The sequence below is a fragment of the Molossus molossus genome, unplaced genomic scaffold (genome assembly GCF_014108415.1).
Source record: "Molossus molossus isolate mMolMol1 unplaced genomic scaffold, mMolMol1.p scaffold_m16_p_10, whole genome shotgun sequence".
NCBI lineage: Eukaryota > Metazoa > Chordata > Mammalia > Chiroptera > Molossidae > Molossus > Molossus molossus.
This window is the reverse complement of record NW_023425345.1, coordinates 83,387,015-83,405,184: the sequence shown is the minus strand read 5'-3', so window position 1 is coordinate 83,405,184 and position 18,170 is coordinate 83,387,015. Positions and strand designations below refer to the sequence as shown.

The 18,170-nt window shown below is 34.6% G+C and overlaps 1 pseudogene; it reads right to left on the bottom strand.

Moving 5' to 3' along the window:
- Window positions 1–361: 361 nt before the first annotated feature.
- Window positions 362–14,510, bottom strand: LOC118623791 (annotated as a pseudogene).
- Between the last annotated feature and the right edge of the window lie 3,660 nt (window positions 14,511–18,170).

The window sequence follows — 18,170 nt, the reverse complement described above, 5'->3', positions numbered from 1 at the left end:
ACACAACCATTTACAGCAACTAACATGGGATGTTTGAGCTAGAGGTCAGAGGAACACAAGCGGGGGGGCAGGGCCAGGTTCATAGAAAGGGCAGCTGCACAAAAGCATGCGGTCTCCCGAAGGATCCTCGGGCTACTAGACTGGCCCTAGGTCATCTGTGGAATGGAAACATGTGCTCCCAGGCTGGGGCGGCACTGCCACCTGCAACCCTGCCCTGTCCCTGCTGGCTTTGCTACTGAACTGACTCTCGGGGACTGGAAACATGGGAGCTTTCTAGCCAGGAAACTGGAGAGCATCTTCACAGGCACAACCCCAACCAACAACACTTCCGCAGCCATAAGTGGCCTTCAGCGGAAACGAGTCAATGCTGCCTTGGGAAGCCTACCCCTGAGTGAGAATTTGTTTCCCACTGACTGTCTTTCGGAGAGAAAAGTGAGACAGAGCGGAGTGGGACGGGGTATGTTCCCGGGCAGAGCGTCGGTGGCTTGTTTGACTGGCTCCACCTGGGAGGTGGTGGCATTATTCTCCTGGGAGGGCTGAATCGCCTGGGGAGTGGCCGAGGCCAGGGGCTGGTACAGCAGTGGCAGTGATTTCTTGGCCATCAGTTTGTCCTCCACCCATGTGCTTCAGTGCCTTCTCGGCTTCATCTGGGTTCTCAAAAGTACGCATAGTGTTTAGTTAGATGGGGTGCATTCTCACTACAGGCACGGCGATCATTCTCATTTCCCCATAGGTGGAGAGTATCTCCATGATGTGCTCCTTGGTCACATTCCTGCTGAGTCTCCCAGGGTGTATTTTGGTTGGGGTTAGGGGAAGGGCTCTGCCTGTTCCTCTTTGTCCTCTCTTTGGGCTGGTTTGGATTTGGAGCGGAAATGCTGCCTGTTGTCATGTCTGCGCCCAGAAGGACTTGGAGACCGGGAGGAGCTGCTGGAGCTGGAGCTACGGGCAGTGCTGGAACCTCCCGAGCGGCCTGATGCATTGAGGAGCTACCGCCGCTGCTCCAGCCCGGGCTAGTGCTGGAGGTCGGGCTGGACGAGACCTGGTGCTGCTGCTGCCACGGAAGCCCTGCGCCTCGTTGGAGTTTTATCCCTGCCACGCTCCTTCTCGCTGGACTCCTTGGTGGCCGGTTTACCTTTAGAGTCATCCTTGGACTGCTCATCAGAGCAGTCTTTGCGTCTGGCAGAAGGAGCCCTAGTGCTGGACTTCTTATTTTCTTTGACTACTAGCAAACTTCCAAGAGAGCAATGGTGGCCTCACTTATCTGAACTCTCCTTTCTAACCTGAGTTTGAGAAAAGTCCCTAATTGATTGCAATGAACACCAAAGTGTAGCATCTTCCCGCCTCCGCAACTTCCTCCCCTTCTCCTCAGCCTCTGAGTTTGGCATTTTTAAAAGCATGGAAAGAAATGTAAGATTTGTAGACCACAGTGAGTAACTGGGAGAGTGGATAGAGAGGAAGTTAACAGGATTAGGCTGCTTTCTGATGACAAATAGATCATGGAAGTCCCCGTAATCTATTTGGATTTAATCTTGAAAGTAAATATTTGCTTTTTATTATGAGAGAGAGACAAACCACTAAGCAGAGGAGTGATAGGTCTGATTTCTATTTTAAAAATGTCACATTTGGGTGCTTTTAGATTCAGAACAATAAGATTGAAATCAGAGGAATTTTTAGGGAATTATTGCATTAATCTAAGTATAAATTAATTGGAAGGTGTTAGCAGGAGAGGTAGTGATCAATGGTTGTATTGATCAGTCTTTTTAAGGTAGCATCTCTAAATCTTACTGACTGAATATGATAGCAAAAGAATAAATGGCTTGAGCAAATGAGTTAATGGGAGTGCCATAGTCATCTAGGAAAGATAGGGAAGGAGAAGGTTAAAGGGATGGATAGAAACTATTAGTTTAGCTTCGAACGTGTTAAATTTGAGCTGTGTATTAAGCAACCAATAACCTTCATATCAACTAGGTAGTTGGATATAGAATCTACATGTTAGGGGATGGGTCACTGATGGAAATGTTTATTTAAAAGAAATACATCTACAGATGATATTTCAAGCCAGAAATAACCCAGGGAGCAAGAAAAGTAAAGAGGACTGCGAAATGAGTTCTGAGACACTCCATTTAGAAGTTAGGATGCGGAGAGGGAGCAGCCACGAGACAGAAGAAAAGTGGGAAAATTTTCTGTCCCTGTGGTAAAGAGAATAAAAGCATTTCAAGAAGAATGGAATGAGCAACTATTTGCAAATTCAGATTCTCTATGGTTTGCAATTGTATTCTTAAAAAAAAAATGTATTTATACATATTCCACAGCTGTTCTCTTTCCTTTATTTATGTTTGTTTCTTATTGTCAGTGGACAATAATTTTCTCCTTTGCTTTTGTTATCATTTAATTAGATGATTATAATAACACTTTAGTTGGACATCGTGCTGTGGAATAGCCAGAAAATTGCTTTTTTTTTTTTTTTTTTTTTGGAATCGGGAATTTGAAGTATTGTTGTTTATGTGCATGGCTGAATTCCACAAATACATTTGAATGTGGAGACTGCAGTGAAAGAAACATTATGTAATGATATCATTTGAAATAATGTCTCTCACACAAAGGCATCCATAGGAGCTCAGCTTAGGGTAAATATACAAGTTGGGTGGTGGGGGGAAGTCATGGTATTTGAAGTGGCCAATATATTCATCTTTATTTAGTCATTCTGTGTAGCAAAAGCAATTTATGTTTTGATATATTTCCAGATATGATGATAGCATGTAATCAAGGAGATTGATCAGCCTCATCTGTTCCTGAAATGGTTGATAACCTTATATTTGATACTACTGAAAATATTGGAGCTAAGGCCTTACAGTTTTTTTCTTATTAAAATAAGTTTATTTGGCACTTAATTAATACTTCATGTTGAATGAATCATTAGTGAAACATACTTCTTGACCTTATTGCAAGACACTATATGCCTAGGAGTAGGTGAATTACTCTAGCACTCACAAATTAAAATTGTCAAATATCTTTAAAGTATTTTCTATTGTTATCTGGCCCAAAGCAGAATATCTGGTTTAGAGTTTAGACTGATAACTAAGAGGATGAAGGAAACACTGCATAATAACTTTTAGCTTCTGTACTGACACTAATTCAGACATTCAGATATGAACCAACAGACAAGTTCTGGTGTCTAAGACACTAAAGCATTTAAGAATTATTTTTATCACATTATTGCTTTTAGTTCTCAAATTCAACACATTGGGGGTTTCATTTCTTCTCAGAAAATAGATTCATAATTGTGAAGCCTCACACTTTATATTTTCATATATATCATATATTATACATAACATATACTATATAACATACATTTTAAATTATACAGTTTAATTATATATGTATATATAAATAATTTTTAACCAACTATTTTACTGATAGCAGAGAAGAATAAAAGAGGTTAGGTTTTGGCCTAAACAATAGTGTTCAGCTTAAACTGTCATGTGATGTTTGGTTTCTGTGATATAATTAACCCCATTTTCCCCTTTGAAATGTTATTTGTAATTTATTTTTATTTTAACCTATTTAAAAGTGATTTTATTGGATGACATAGGGTACAAACTAATCTTCTATGAAAAAGAGTCCCCAGTAGATAGTGATTTAAACAGGTAGACTTGGGTTTTGCCTTTCATGAGACCGAATGGGATGTAAACAAGCTCTCTTCCACAGCGTCTGCAGAGTTTTTCAAGGTGGTTTTACAAAGATTATACTCCTACTAGCAATTTATAAAGTTCTAGTTGCTTAAATTTTTTTTTCTTGCGTCACAGCAAATGAAGTGTAACTGTCAATCATCACATGCACATTTTAGCAAAATCAAATGAACACATGTAAAATGGGGATCCCAGGTGGTGGCAGGGTAGGTGCAAGTTACACTCACCTCCTCCCAGGGCCAAACTGGAATTACAGCTCAAATATAGAACAATGAACGTGAATAACCAACTGAAGATTGGCTGAACAGAAGTCACAGAACCAAAGATTTACAGATGAACCCACATGGAGACTGGTAGGAGAAGTGGAGACACGGGAAGGGCTGACCCCGCTCCTACAGGCGATGGCCGATATTCCGGAGCAATATTTCAGTTGAAAAGGTACCCCCCTGAGGAGCATGGGGTCCAGAGCACTAGAGCCAGGAAGAGGTGCTCATATAACATCTGACTGTGAAAATTAGAATTCTGTTCACTCAAGAAATACAGGAGTCTGCTAGAGACACAGGAGCCCTCTCAAAGGGCCAACACACCAATAAACTACTGGAATTGATAAATAAATTTAGTAAAGTAGCAGATTATAAAATAAATATCCACTCAATCCACTGAGCCACACCGGCTGGGCATAGTAATCAGTTGCATTTCCATACACCAATAATGAACTATCAGAAAGGGAAACCAAAAAAATCAATTACATTCAGAATCACATCAAAGAAAATAAAATACCTAGGAATAAATTTAACCAAGTATGTAAAAGACCTATACCCAGAAAATTATAAGGTACTGAAGAAAGTAGTTGAAGGAGATACAAACAAGTGGTGGAATATGCTGTGTTCATGGATAGGAAGAATTAACATCATTAATATTTCCATAGTACCAAAAGCAATCTATAAATTCAGTGCAATTCCTATCCCAGTATCAATAACGTATTTCACAGAACTAGAACAAATATTTCAAAAATTTATATGTAACCACAAAAGACCACAAATAGCTACAGCAATCTTGAGAAAGAAAAGCAAAGTTGAAGAAATCACACTACCTGATATACTATACCACAAGGTCATAGTTATCAAAACATAATGGTACTGGCATTAAAAAAAAAGGACATATAAAATGGAACAGAATAGAAAGCCCTGAAATAAACTCACGCCTTTATGTTCAATTAATATTTGACAAAGGAGGCAAAAATAAATACAATAGGGTAAAGATGGTCTATTCAATAAACGGTGTTAGGAATATTGGACAAATAAATGTAAAAAAAAATACAAAATCACCTTTTATAACCTCACACAATAATAAACTGAAAATGGATTAAAGACTTAAAAGTTAGACTCAACATCATAAAAATCCTAAAAGGAAACATAGGCAGTAAAATCATGAACATTCCTTGTAGCAATATTTTTTTTTCTGCTATATTGCCTTGGGCAAGTTAAACAAAAGAGAAAATAAACAAATGGGAGGACATCAAACTAAACCATTTTTGCACAACGAAGAAAACCATCAACAAAATAAAATGACAACCTAAGGAATGAGATAACATATTCTCTGATACATCTGATAAGCAGTTAATATCTAAACTTTATAAATAACTTATAAAACTCAAAAATCCCCCAAAAATCCAATTAAAAATGGGCAAAGGACCAGAATAGACAATCCTCCAAAGGGGACATACAGATGGCCAATAGACATATGAAAGGATGTTCATCCTTTCACCTATCATCAATGAAATGCAAATTAAATCCACAAGGAGATATCACCTCACACCTGCCAGAATGGCTATCAGCAATAACAAGTGTTGGTGAGGAGGTCAAGAAAAGGAAACCATTGTGCGCTATTGGTGGAAATGCAGACTGATATGGCCACTGTGGAAAAAAAGTATGGAGTTTCCTCAAAAAATGAAAAATGGAACTTCCTTTTGACCCAGCAATCCCACTTCTGGGAATTTATCTGGAGAAACCCAAAACACTAATTCAGAATTATATTTGCCCCTCTATGTTCATTGCAATGCTGTTTACAGTATCCAAGATTTGGAAGCAGCCCATGTACCCATCATTAGATGAGTGGATAAAAAAACTGTGGTACATTTAGCCGGTGGATTGCTACTTGTCTGTAAAAAACAGAAAGATATCTTACCTTTTGCGTCAGCATGGATGGACATGGAGAGCATTATGCTGAGAGAAATTAGTCAGTCAGAGAAAGACAAATATCACCTGATTTCACTTACTTGTGGAATCTAATGAATAAAATACAGAAACAATAAAAACCGACTCATAGATACTGAGGACAGACTGACAGCTGTCATAGGGAAAGGGGTTTGGAGGTTAGGGGAAATAGGTGAAAAACAAAAAAACAAAAGCAAAAAACAAAAAAAAGTTTATAAACACAGACAACAGGATGGAGATTATCAGAGGAAAAAAGGGGTGGGAGAAGTTGATTAAAAGAAGGAGAAGGGGGATAAATGGTCACAGAAGGAGACTTGACTTTGGGTGGTGAACACAATACAATATACCAATTATGTTTTATAGAATTATGCACTTGAAACTTATATAATCTTATGAACCATGTCACCTCAATAAATTCAATAAAATAGAAAATGATATTAAATGTAAAATGGAGAAAAAGAAATTTGTTATGGACAATAATATGGAAGCTTTTAATTTAAGCTCACAACATCTTAATGCTTTCTTAGATTTATGTTTATTTTCTCTCCAGGGTGTCTTTTCCTTTTTTCTTTTGTAACGTAGGAGCATCTCTCCCTAAAACATTCTCTGAAAATGTCTTTATGGTGTATACTTGGTTTCTTCCCATTTCTATAATAATGTCACACTCTTTGATATTACCATGACATTTAATCAAATTATAAAATATAAAGATTAAAGGTAACACCTGCTACTATAATTCTTCTGTCATTTAACCCCATTGCATTATAATTGCTATGTACCCACACACACTGGATATTTATGACAAATAGTCATTATCACTATTATGGTTACTAATTATCGTTTAATATATTTCCATTCATCTCCCCCTAACTGTATAGCTTTTTAGTTAGCTCTTGGCCTATCTGTATAGATAGTCTCAAACTATCTAGAATTTTCCAGAATTAAAGCTTTTTATATACTGCAGAGCTCTTTTGATGTGATATCCTTTTACAGTCTACTACATGATATGGAATCCTTCCTTAACCTAACTACTTACATTCACGATTTGTTTGCATAAGAGATACATTAGCTTATGATTATTTTCAGTCTTGCTCTTGATGTATATCTTATTCATCAAAAGAGTGAGAAATGACAATGTCACAATTCATCATTTTCCTAGAGAGAGAATCCATCTTAACAGTCCTTTTCCATGTAGCATGTAATAACAGTTTCATACCGTTGATTAAACAACAGAAATGTATTGGCTTATAGTTCTGAAGGCTAGAAATCCAAGATCAAGGTGTCAACAGGGTCATGCTCCCTGCAAAAGTTCTAGGGAAGGGTTTGTGCTAGGTCTCTTTCCTAGATTCTGGTAGATGCTTGGCTTGTGCCAGCATAATTTCAATCTTCACATGAAGTTCCTCCTGTCTACATGTTGTCCTTATGTCCAAATTTTTTACTTTTTATATGGATACCAGTCATATTGGATCAGGACCCATTCCAATGACTTCATTTTAATAGAACAAACTGCAACTGCAACAACCCAATTTTCAAATAAGGTGACCTTCTGAGGTCCTGGTTTGTTAGGGCTTCAACACAGGGATTCAGTGGGGCATAATTTAATGCATAACAAATACTGCTTTGCTTCCTTTATTAAAGTTTTGTAAGTAATTTCTGACACATAAATTCAGACCTAAATTTTCTATTGAGGGCCATCTAATCTTTGGATTCAGAATAGGTCACTGATTAATTATCTACTTTTTTGGGGATGCTGACCTAAGTAAATATTTTCACCATTATAGTATTACCCATTAAATAATTAATACATTATAAAATGCAAACAGTCCTGGGAGGGGATTAATCCTCTAAGTAAATTTTAATCTGAATGTGAGGCAAAATCTTATTACAAGAATGTCATTGCTGAAAGCTTGAGAATATTGAGATGGACAGGAGGTGGAGATTGCACAGAGAAACCTGCCACCGTGGAGAAACGGCCCAAATATGGGGAAGTTCAGGCCCTTGGAGATAAGTTTCTCTCTACAATTTCTTGAGGCCACAACCTATATCTACTTAAATCTACAGAGCTTTTTATTACCTGCAATGTCTATCCTTAGGTAATTCTTTATATCTTGCTTAACCCTAAAGTAATCTCACCTAACTCTATGCCTTCATTCCTTTGATTGCTCCAATAGAGGGCTTTTTTTTGTGAATCAATATGTCCGGTCATTTCATAGGAACTTGATATGGCTACTTGTCAGTGTTCTGTCCCCTCCAAATCAAAGCACACCCTTGCTATCCTTCAAAATTCAGTTTAAATCACAGAACTACATTTGAGTCTTATAAATTTTGCATTTTGCATTGCTCATACCTAGCTATAAGGAAATTTAAAAAAAATTGAATCATTGGTGTGTAAGGTACAAAGGGAGTTGCAAAACATCCAGTATGTTAAAATATACAGGAAAGTTAAAATGTGCAAAGTAGGGAGAAACCAGGAAAAAGTAAGAATTCCGAAATACTGGCTATATAAAAGATGATAATTCAAACCAATTCTCATTAAATGTTAAAGGATAAAATGAATTGAACAATCCAAAGTATTTGGGAAGCGTCCAAGGAGCTGACATCAAAACTCTGTGATGGCATCCAAGGATATTTAATTAATTGTGTATATGTTAAATTTTTTTCTGTATCATGTATTTTCAGCTTTTACAAATGATTGCAAACCTCTTTAAGTTGGGAACAAAATAAGTTCTATGAGGCAGACACTATATTTTATGTGTTCCAGTCATTGGACAAGGGGGGTTATATATGTTTTCTCATGTAATCTTCACAGCAATGATTCAATTTTTATAATGATAAAAGTGAGTTTCATATTGGATACTGAAACAGGATAATCAATCAGAATTGGGGTGAGCTACAATGTGAACTACTTTACTGAGATAATTCTGAAATTAGCAGATATTTTAAAACTACTTTAATTTGTATTTTTATTTATTTTTTGTCGAGTCCAGGTGACTAACAGGCTGAATCCACTCTGCAGACGTAGGCTATTTCTTTAGCTTTTATTGACATATAATAAGGACAAGAGATGTTAGTGTAGGTATACAACTCACTGTAAATTCATAAAATAAACAGTGTGTCTCACATCTAGATCAAGAAACAAAACATTTCCAGGAACACAGAAGTTCCTCTCATGTTTATTTTCCATACACAATCCCCTCCAAGACAGCCACTGTTCTGATTTATAATTCTTTGGAGTACTTGATACATAAATGAACAATTCTAGCATAAATTGTTTCCTTTCTGTCATCCTGAAATTTGATAAGATATTTGTGAGATTCAGCCATAAAGTCTGCTAAATTATAGATTGTTCTTTCCTGAGTTATACTATTTCTTGCGTCAATACACTTTATATAATTTATCCTTTCTGAAGTTGGATAGGCATTTACTCTTTAGTTTGTGTTTGGTGCCAATTAAAAATAGTGCTGTTGCCCTGGCCAGTTTGGCTCAGTGGTTAGAGTGTCAACCTGCAGACCCAAGAGTCTCAGGTTCGCTTCCCAGTGAAGGACACATACCTTGGTTGCAGGTTAGATCCCTGGCCCTCATCAGGGTAATACGGGAGGCAACCAATCAATGTGTCTATCTCACATTTGTGTTTCTCTCTCTGCCTTCCTTTCCTCCTACTCCATCTAAAAATCAATGGAAAAATATCCTCTGGTGAGGATTAAAAAAATTGTGCTGTTCTGAACATCCATATTTTGGGGGGTGAAAACATGAATAATATATACACTGAGAGATAGAATTGCTGGGTCACATTTACATTTAGCTTTAGTCAACACTGTTACAGGATTCTCCAAGTGATTTTGCCAACATCACACCTACTTTATGAGAGTTCCCACTACTCTGCATCCTCACCCACATTTGGTATTTTTTCTTCCATTTTAGTCATTCTGGTGGGTGTATACTAGTATCTTGTGTTTATTAATCTATCAGATGCCCCCTTGTGTAAAATACCCTGCTCTACAGTCTTTTACATTTATTCTATTGTGTTATTTATTTGTTTCTTTATAGTAGCTATGACTTTCAGATTCATTTAGTATGATATGTTATTATTTTATATATATCGCTGGCTTTAGCTTACTTATATTTTCTTAAGGATTCTTGTCTCTATATCCCTGAGGTATCTGGTTATCTACTTTCATGTTCTTTTAAGATTTTTTGCTAGTTTGGACATCAAGGTTATATTTTCATCTTAAAAAAGAAAAAATATTTTTTCTATTTTTAAAAACTATAAATAGTTTTAAGACTGCAATATCAGTGTTATTTCTCTCATTGATATTTGAAAGAATTCACTGGCAAAACTGAGTCTAGAGAATTCTTTGTGGCAAAGATTTTAAATAATGTTTTCAATTTATCTAATAGACATAGAACTAGTAAGATTTTTCTACTGTATTTGTCACTTGTTTTTTCTGAGAACTTGTCCATTTGATGTAAATTGTCACATGTATTGGCAAAAAGTTGTTTTTAATATCCTCTTGTCTTATTGATCTGTAGGATCTGTGATGGGCTCTCCATTACAATACTGCTACTAACGGTTTGTATGTATATTTTCTTATTTATTTTGTTAGGGTATTTGACTTTTCATTTTTCTCAATTAAAAGGCCTCTTTTCTATTTTATTTAATTTTTCTGTCTTATTATTAATTTTATGTCTACATTTATTAGCTTTAAATTTCTGTCTCAGTTTCTGTGTGTCAGGAGTCCGGAGTGAGGGGCGGCATTTGCAAATGTGCAAGAATCTTTCTTGTTACATTCTTGAGAATTTAGTTGCTGGTTTATGTTCTGCTTTACAAGATAATGCCAAATTATTTTTTAAAGAGGATGTTTTAATTTACACACATTCCCTCAAGTACTTTATGAGATCACTTTATCTACTGTATCTCTAACATCTAGCATTGTCAAACTTTATAATATGAATGTTACAATTAAAACTATTTATAATGATAGTTTGCTATGATCATTATTTGAGATACCTGAAGTAATTACAATATTTTTAAACTTAACCAGTGCCTCTCCTTCTTTTCTTCATCAAGGATTTAAAAATATGTATCATGAAACCAGTCTCAGACATGATCATTATAGTATTATTTATATTAAAATATTATCAAAGTTTACTCCCTTTAACTGGGTTTGGGATTTCACATCAATTATTACATGAATCAAGTGGGCAGCATAGAGTAAATGATGTCACTAAAATGCGTACAAATCATGTCAGTTGCCACCCTTAGTACATTTTTCCAGTCCTTTGTCTAGGTGCAATATGGAGGGAACTTGATTGATAATAGTATTTTCATAACTTGTCTAAGGTCATAAAAGATTTGTTTTCAATAATGTCTAACATCATATTTCTTTGGAACTTGAAATAAAATTCTTGTCTTGACATTTTTAATAATCCCATAAAAATGTAAATTTCTGTAAGAATTTTTTTTTTTTACTGTTTGAGAAACTAGTTTTCACCATTTGCCAAAATGGTATCATGAACTCTCAGGATTGCAGGACTATTTGGTTTAAATGAAGCAGGAAGTGAAAAGTTCAGTAATGGCAATCTCAGAAAACTACATATTAAGTAGAAATTCATTTTGTTGTATAAAATATAAAATTAGGAAAACTTTTTGAAAATGTTATATTAAAACTTGAAATCACTAGATAAAATACTTAAACACTTCAGGCCTGGCCTGTTTGGCTAAACGGTTAGAACGTTGGCCCGTGGCCTGGAGAGTCCTGGTTTCGGTTCCCGCTAAGGGCGCGTACCTCGGTTGCAGTTTATCCCCGACCCAGTTGGTGTCATGTGGGTGGCAGCCAGTTGATGTGTCTCTCTTTCTCTTCTTCCCTTTCTCCCTCCCACTCTATCTGAAGATAAATGCAAAAGTGTCCTTGGGTGAGGATAAAAAAAAAAAAAATACTTAAACACTTCAAAAAAATTAATGGAGGAAAGATTTTACAAATATCCTTTTGTATATATTTTTCTTCACAGAGTGATAAGGTCTAGCCTGAAAGAAATCTGATCTTTGTTCCACATAAATCTGCATTAATATACTGGCTGGAGAGGTTAGGGTGTTTTTTGCCCCCTCATTTTTTTTTCAATAATAGATCAATAGTTTCTTAGAGCAATTGTGAAACAAATTGTTTTATAAAAAGCACATTAGGCCGCTGGTGTAGCTCAGTGGTTGAACATCGACCCATGCACCAAGAGGTCACTGGTTCGATTCCTGGTCAGGGCACCTGCCCATGTTGTAGGCCTAAGCCCCACTGAGGGGCATGCAGGAGGTGGCCAATCAATTCTCTCTCATTAGTGTTTCTAGCTCTCTCTTCCTCTCCCTTCTTCTCTTTCTCTAAAATCAATAAAGAAGAAATATATATACATATATACATATGTGTATATATATATATAAATATATATGTATATATATATTTAAAAGGCTCATTAATTTGCTGCCCAGTTTAATTTTTTTCTTATACTCTTAGGCTAACTTATTATGAATCGAGTAAACTTGATTATTTTAATATTGAGGGTCTGTTGTAATAGGAATAATTAGAGGACATGAAGTCTTGTTCATGTGTCATTTATTCAGAAATCACAGACACTTTTCAAATATGCAATAAAATAATTATAGAGAAGATTAAAATAGAAACAAAGTAAAAAATTGGTTTAACAAAGATGATTTTATAAGTGACATGCTTTCATTCAAAATGAAACTTCTAAAGATTTTAAAACATGTTTCATTACATGTTTTAGAATTCTTTCTCTTCTACGTTGAAAAGGCAAGAATTGACATTATGCTGAGTCATAATATCTCAAATTTGAATTTTATTTAATGTGATCAAATCCTTTTGTTCAAGATCAAAATTGTAGAACTTTTTGTTTGTTTTTGCCAAATATATTTCTGAATATATTAATTTTGTAAAAAATTTGTAGGTTTTATGTGAAAAATAACGATACAGATCCATATGATCCAATATTATTGGGACATTCTGGGTAAGATAAAGTCATAGTTATTTAATGCAGTTTTTATTGTTGCAGTTTCCATAAATTTTGTTTAGCAAATGTATATAATGACCCTTAAAAAGCATAATGTAGAATGTAACAATTTTATTTCCCCAATATACTTAACCATGTAACATTTCATGGGATCTGTTTCTTCAGGAACACCGTTTAGGACATTATATACTTTATATATTAGGCAATCTAAATAATGAAATAATTTTGGAATGCTAAATTGAGTTGTTATTTAATAAGTCAATGATATGAAACAAATGTTATATTTAAATCTCACCTGCTTTTTATATGATTCTTTAATGGATATATATTTTCAATTTTGTTTTATGTGGTTTTCACCTATCTTCCATACCTAAGTTTTTTTGGAAATTTTTGTGTTATAATAAAAAGATAAGCTATGTGTACTGTTTAAGATGCATAGTATTAGTTACATTATGTGTTAGTTTATTCTGAGACCAAAGATATTTATGAAAAGGGGCATAGAAAAATATGATAGATGAAGTACTTTTTTTGGTTAACTATTTGCTAGTTTAATATTTATGTTTTCAAAATAAACCTTTGTCACTGGCCAGGTAGCTCAGTTGGTTAGAGCATCTTCCCCATACACCAAGTTTGTGGGTTCAATCCCTGGCAGGGCACATACAAGAAGCAACCAATGAATGCATAAATAGGTGGAAAACAAATTTATGTCTCTCTCTCTCTCTCTCTCTCTCTCTCTCTCTCCAATCAATCAATCAATAAAATGAGATTTTTATTTTAGAATAGTTTTAGATACACAGAAAATATTCAAAGATAGTACTGAGATTTATTATTAATATTTTATGTGTATGGTACATCTATTACAATTAATGAGCCAATATTAATACATTATTACTAACTAAAGTTCATACTCCACTCAGAATTTTTTAGTTTTGATCCAATGCCCTTTATCTATTTGAGGATCTTAGCCAGTATATCCTTATATGTTAGCATGTCTCCTTGGGCATTTCTTGGCTGTGACATTTTCTAACCTCCTTTGTTTTAGATGACTTTGTGAGTTTTGAAGAGTATTGACTAGGTATTTTATAGAATATCTCCAATTGGAATTTGTATTATATTTTCATCATGATTAGACTAGAATTAGAGTGTCATTTGCATCAATTTATTAAAGGTACATAATGACTCTTCAGTGTTGTTGGCCTTGATCACCTGGCTGAGGTGTTGTTGTCAGGGGTCTCTACTTCACTGAGGCAGATTTTCTGCATAAACTCTTTGGAATTCTACACAGGAAATTTGTCTCTTCTCCATTTATTATTTTTATTTATTTGTATCAGTATTAACTTGTAGATACTAATTTTATACTTTGGATATAATCCAGTATTATACTTTTATTTTGTTTCTCAAATTGTTGGCCATTGGGATCTCTTACCTTGACTTTTAACTCCTGTGTCTCTGACATATTTTCATCACTGTGTTTCTTTTCTTTACTTTTTTTTTTTTTTTTTTTTTTTTAAGTACTGTGTTACCTTTTGTCACTACAAGATGCTTTAGGCTCATCTTCTATGTGTTCTATGCCAGGCATAGAAATAACCATTTCTCGCCCTGGCCGGTTTGGCTCAGCGGTTAGAGCATTGGCCTGCGGTCCAGAGAGACCCGGGTTCGGTTCCTGCTAGGGGCATGTACCTCGGTTGCAGCTTGTCCCCAGCCCTGGTTGGGTCGTGCGGGTGGCAGCCACTCGATGTGTTCCTTTCACGTTGATGTTTCTCTCTCTCTCTTCCTCCCACTCTATCTGAACAAAAAATGGAAAAATGTCCTCAGGTGAGGATTAAAAAAAAAAAAGAAATAACCACTTTTCCACAGAATCTTGTTCCTTTAATTTGAGAATATAATTAGAAAGCAAGATCTTTGTTTCTAGGCCCTCTCAGCTGTACGAGAAAGAAAATATGTATGTACGTACAAATCATAGTATATATTAATCTCTATAAATATTTCTATAGTATTAAAGTAAACTAAATGTAACTTAATAGTGATGTCTCCATCTTTAACCCACTATAGCATGAATCATTCTATCCCCTCTTTCTACAAGAGAAGGTATTTTCTATTGCAGGATTTGGGCCCATGATTGGAATACCCTATCAGATTTCTTTTGGGCTACAAAGATAAACTGAGCAGTCTAACTCAGGTCTTAATAATAAATAGGCTTTCATTTACTCTCTACTATAACCTTATTTTGAAGTGTTTACATAGGAAGGGTGAAAATTTTTCTTTGATTTCATCTGTTATTTTGTCAGGCTTTTCTAATTTTCTATTTGTTTTAAAATCTATTTTTTTATACTCTTTTTCATACAGAAAATTTTGAGGATGCTTTAAATACATGAATGAGGAAATAATATAGTGCTAGAGCTCACTTATAACATATTTGAAAGATGGTGAGCATAAACCGATGAGAACAAAGTGTTGGAATGGTGTGAAATGGACTGCTGCCAGCTGAAATTGGCATAGGGAGGAGCGAGAGCCACCCTGGGTCCCGGAAAGGAGGTGAAGCATGATGGAAGTTGATGGAAGGTAATGGAGAAAAGAAGGACATTAGCCAAACATTACATAGGTGATTACCACACTCAGGTGCAAAATCATTCAGTGGAAAACTTTTTCCCATCTATTTCAATTTTCCATGCAATTGATCATCAGACAGCTACAGTAAAGCTTCCCAAGTTTCTTACCAAAGATGGTTTTCTGAATGTTTTCCAAAGCCTATTAGTAAGGGTCAAGGAACAAGAAATTAAGATCGGTCTGTAGATGATGGTCAAGCATGCATAATCTCAATTTAAAAAGTTTAGAGTTGTCTCTTTGCTCATTTTAGGGTCTACATCCAGCACTGGGATTATATCTGAAGTCCTTTGTCTACATAATTTTGGATCAAGTCCTGCAATTTACAGTTAAACAGAAATTTTTACAGTTAAAACGAAAATATTTACAGGTATTCCCAATTTTATAAAAATCAATGAGATAAATTGTGAAAGCTGCTTTTAAACAAGGACACCTGATGGACTGTTTCTGCAGAAGAGGAGCTGGATTTACATTTCACATAACATCTTCAATGAAGTGTGAAGTTATATAGAGAACTTGGTACACTAAAGCCATAGACAGTAACTATGCCTCATTACCTCTAGAATGGGCCACATACAATGAGTAATTACTTAGGCCATACATATTATCACCCACTACTCTGTACATGGCTGGATCAAAAGATACTTCAAAAGGATGATTTTAGACTAATTGATAATCACCAATTCTTATATTCGACAAGATTTTGGTCAGAACACATGTATGTAAACTTGAATGTTCTATCTTGTTTGGATACATCTCTTTATGTAGAGAAAAAACCCAAAGGCAGTGTAGAAAAAGCTTCAACATAAATGAATTTTTAGAGGCTTCGAAATGTTGATTAAATTTTAGTCACAGAGGTGATAAAAGGTTTTGTCCCTTCTTCAGTCTCCTGAAAACTGTGTGGTCTGTAGCATACAGTGTCGGCTTTTTAATATGCAGACTCTTGATGTGTTGTTGAGAAGAGACTGCTGCTTTGAGGCTGAATTCAGGGTTATTTACCACTCTCTTGACCATACTGGATAGAGAGATGTGGATAAATATATTAAACTGTGTATAACAAGGCTTACAGCTATTAGTGAAAATGCTGAAAGTTCTGTACTTGTATTTAGAAAATGCATGAATTATTAAAATCTATAAAAATTTTATAAACTATATTGTAGCCATCAAGTTTACAAACCATTTTTGTTTCCTCGGGGTCCAGGAAAAAATTGGAGAAAATATATTATGCAAACCCAGAAATTAATATATATATATATATAAATTTCAAAGTTAATACTATATAACCATTGTAGAAAATTTAGAAGATACAAATAAGAGATAAAAATAATCTGTAAATGTTACCAGTTTATGCTAGTAATTTATAATATTCACTTGTTATTGCAATAATTAAATGTTACTGAAATTCTTAGGTTATAACTTCATAAACTTATAAGAGTATTTATAGTGAATTAATATATTGTGAACTTTATAAAAAATATTTGTATGTTTCTGCTCAGTTAGGGTTTTGTTTTGTTTTTTACTGAGTAAATGAGTAAATTATTCTGAAACTTAGGTCCTGGGCTGAGAGAGATGGTTTAGGATTTATACTGTGACTAAATACTCTGTGAGAACTCCAGAGATTCACCACTCCAAAGGTGAATATATGTATTTGTCATCATCATCATCATCATCATCATCATTTAATATATAGTAGGTATGAGACCTGAAAATTGGTGAACATCCCCTAGGTTTTAAATTTAGAGAAGTTGTCTCATCTTTCTAATGACTCAGATCCTTCCCAAGGCTATATTTGTCTATTCTAGGAAGCAAAAGCTTTCTCTCTCTTTTCAAAAAAAAGAGAATGTGCTTTTTTGTTTGATTTTTTGTGTGCGTCTCTCTCTCTCTCTCTCTCTCTCTATATATATATATCAGTTTATATATATCAGTTTATATATATATATTAGTTATATATATCAGTTTATACAGTTTATATATATATATATCAGTTATATATATTAGTTATATATATCAGTTTATACAGTTTATATATATCAGTTATATATATTAGTTATATATATCAGTTTATACAGTTTATATATATCAGTTATATATATTAGTTATATATATCAGTTTATACAGTTTATATATATATCAGTTATGTATATATATATATATATATATATAGAGAGAGAGAGAGAGAGAGAGAGAGAGAGAGAGACTAATGTGTTGTTGTTCCATTTATTTCTGCATGCATTGGTTGATTCTTGTATATGTCCTGACTGGGGATGGAACCTGCAACCTTGGTGTATCAGGATGACACTCTAACCAGCTGAACAATGGACAACTGTCCTCTTCTATTTAACCACTCCAATTAGAGTTGCTTGATTACAGTATAAAATTTCATGGGTGTGTGATGACATATAATCTGCCTATTATCACTTAAAGAGCAAATTAGGGCATGGGGAACTAGAATGATTATTAACTACAAATTAGTAATATTTTCTCTAGAAATTATATCTATGTATATCTATATCTATATCATCTATATATTTTTACAGAGGTTTTTAAGGTAAGATTGAAACTTTATGATTTAATATGAAATTCATTTCATTTACTTTTTTTTTAAATCCTCACCTGAGGATATTTTTTTCACATTTATGTTTAGATA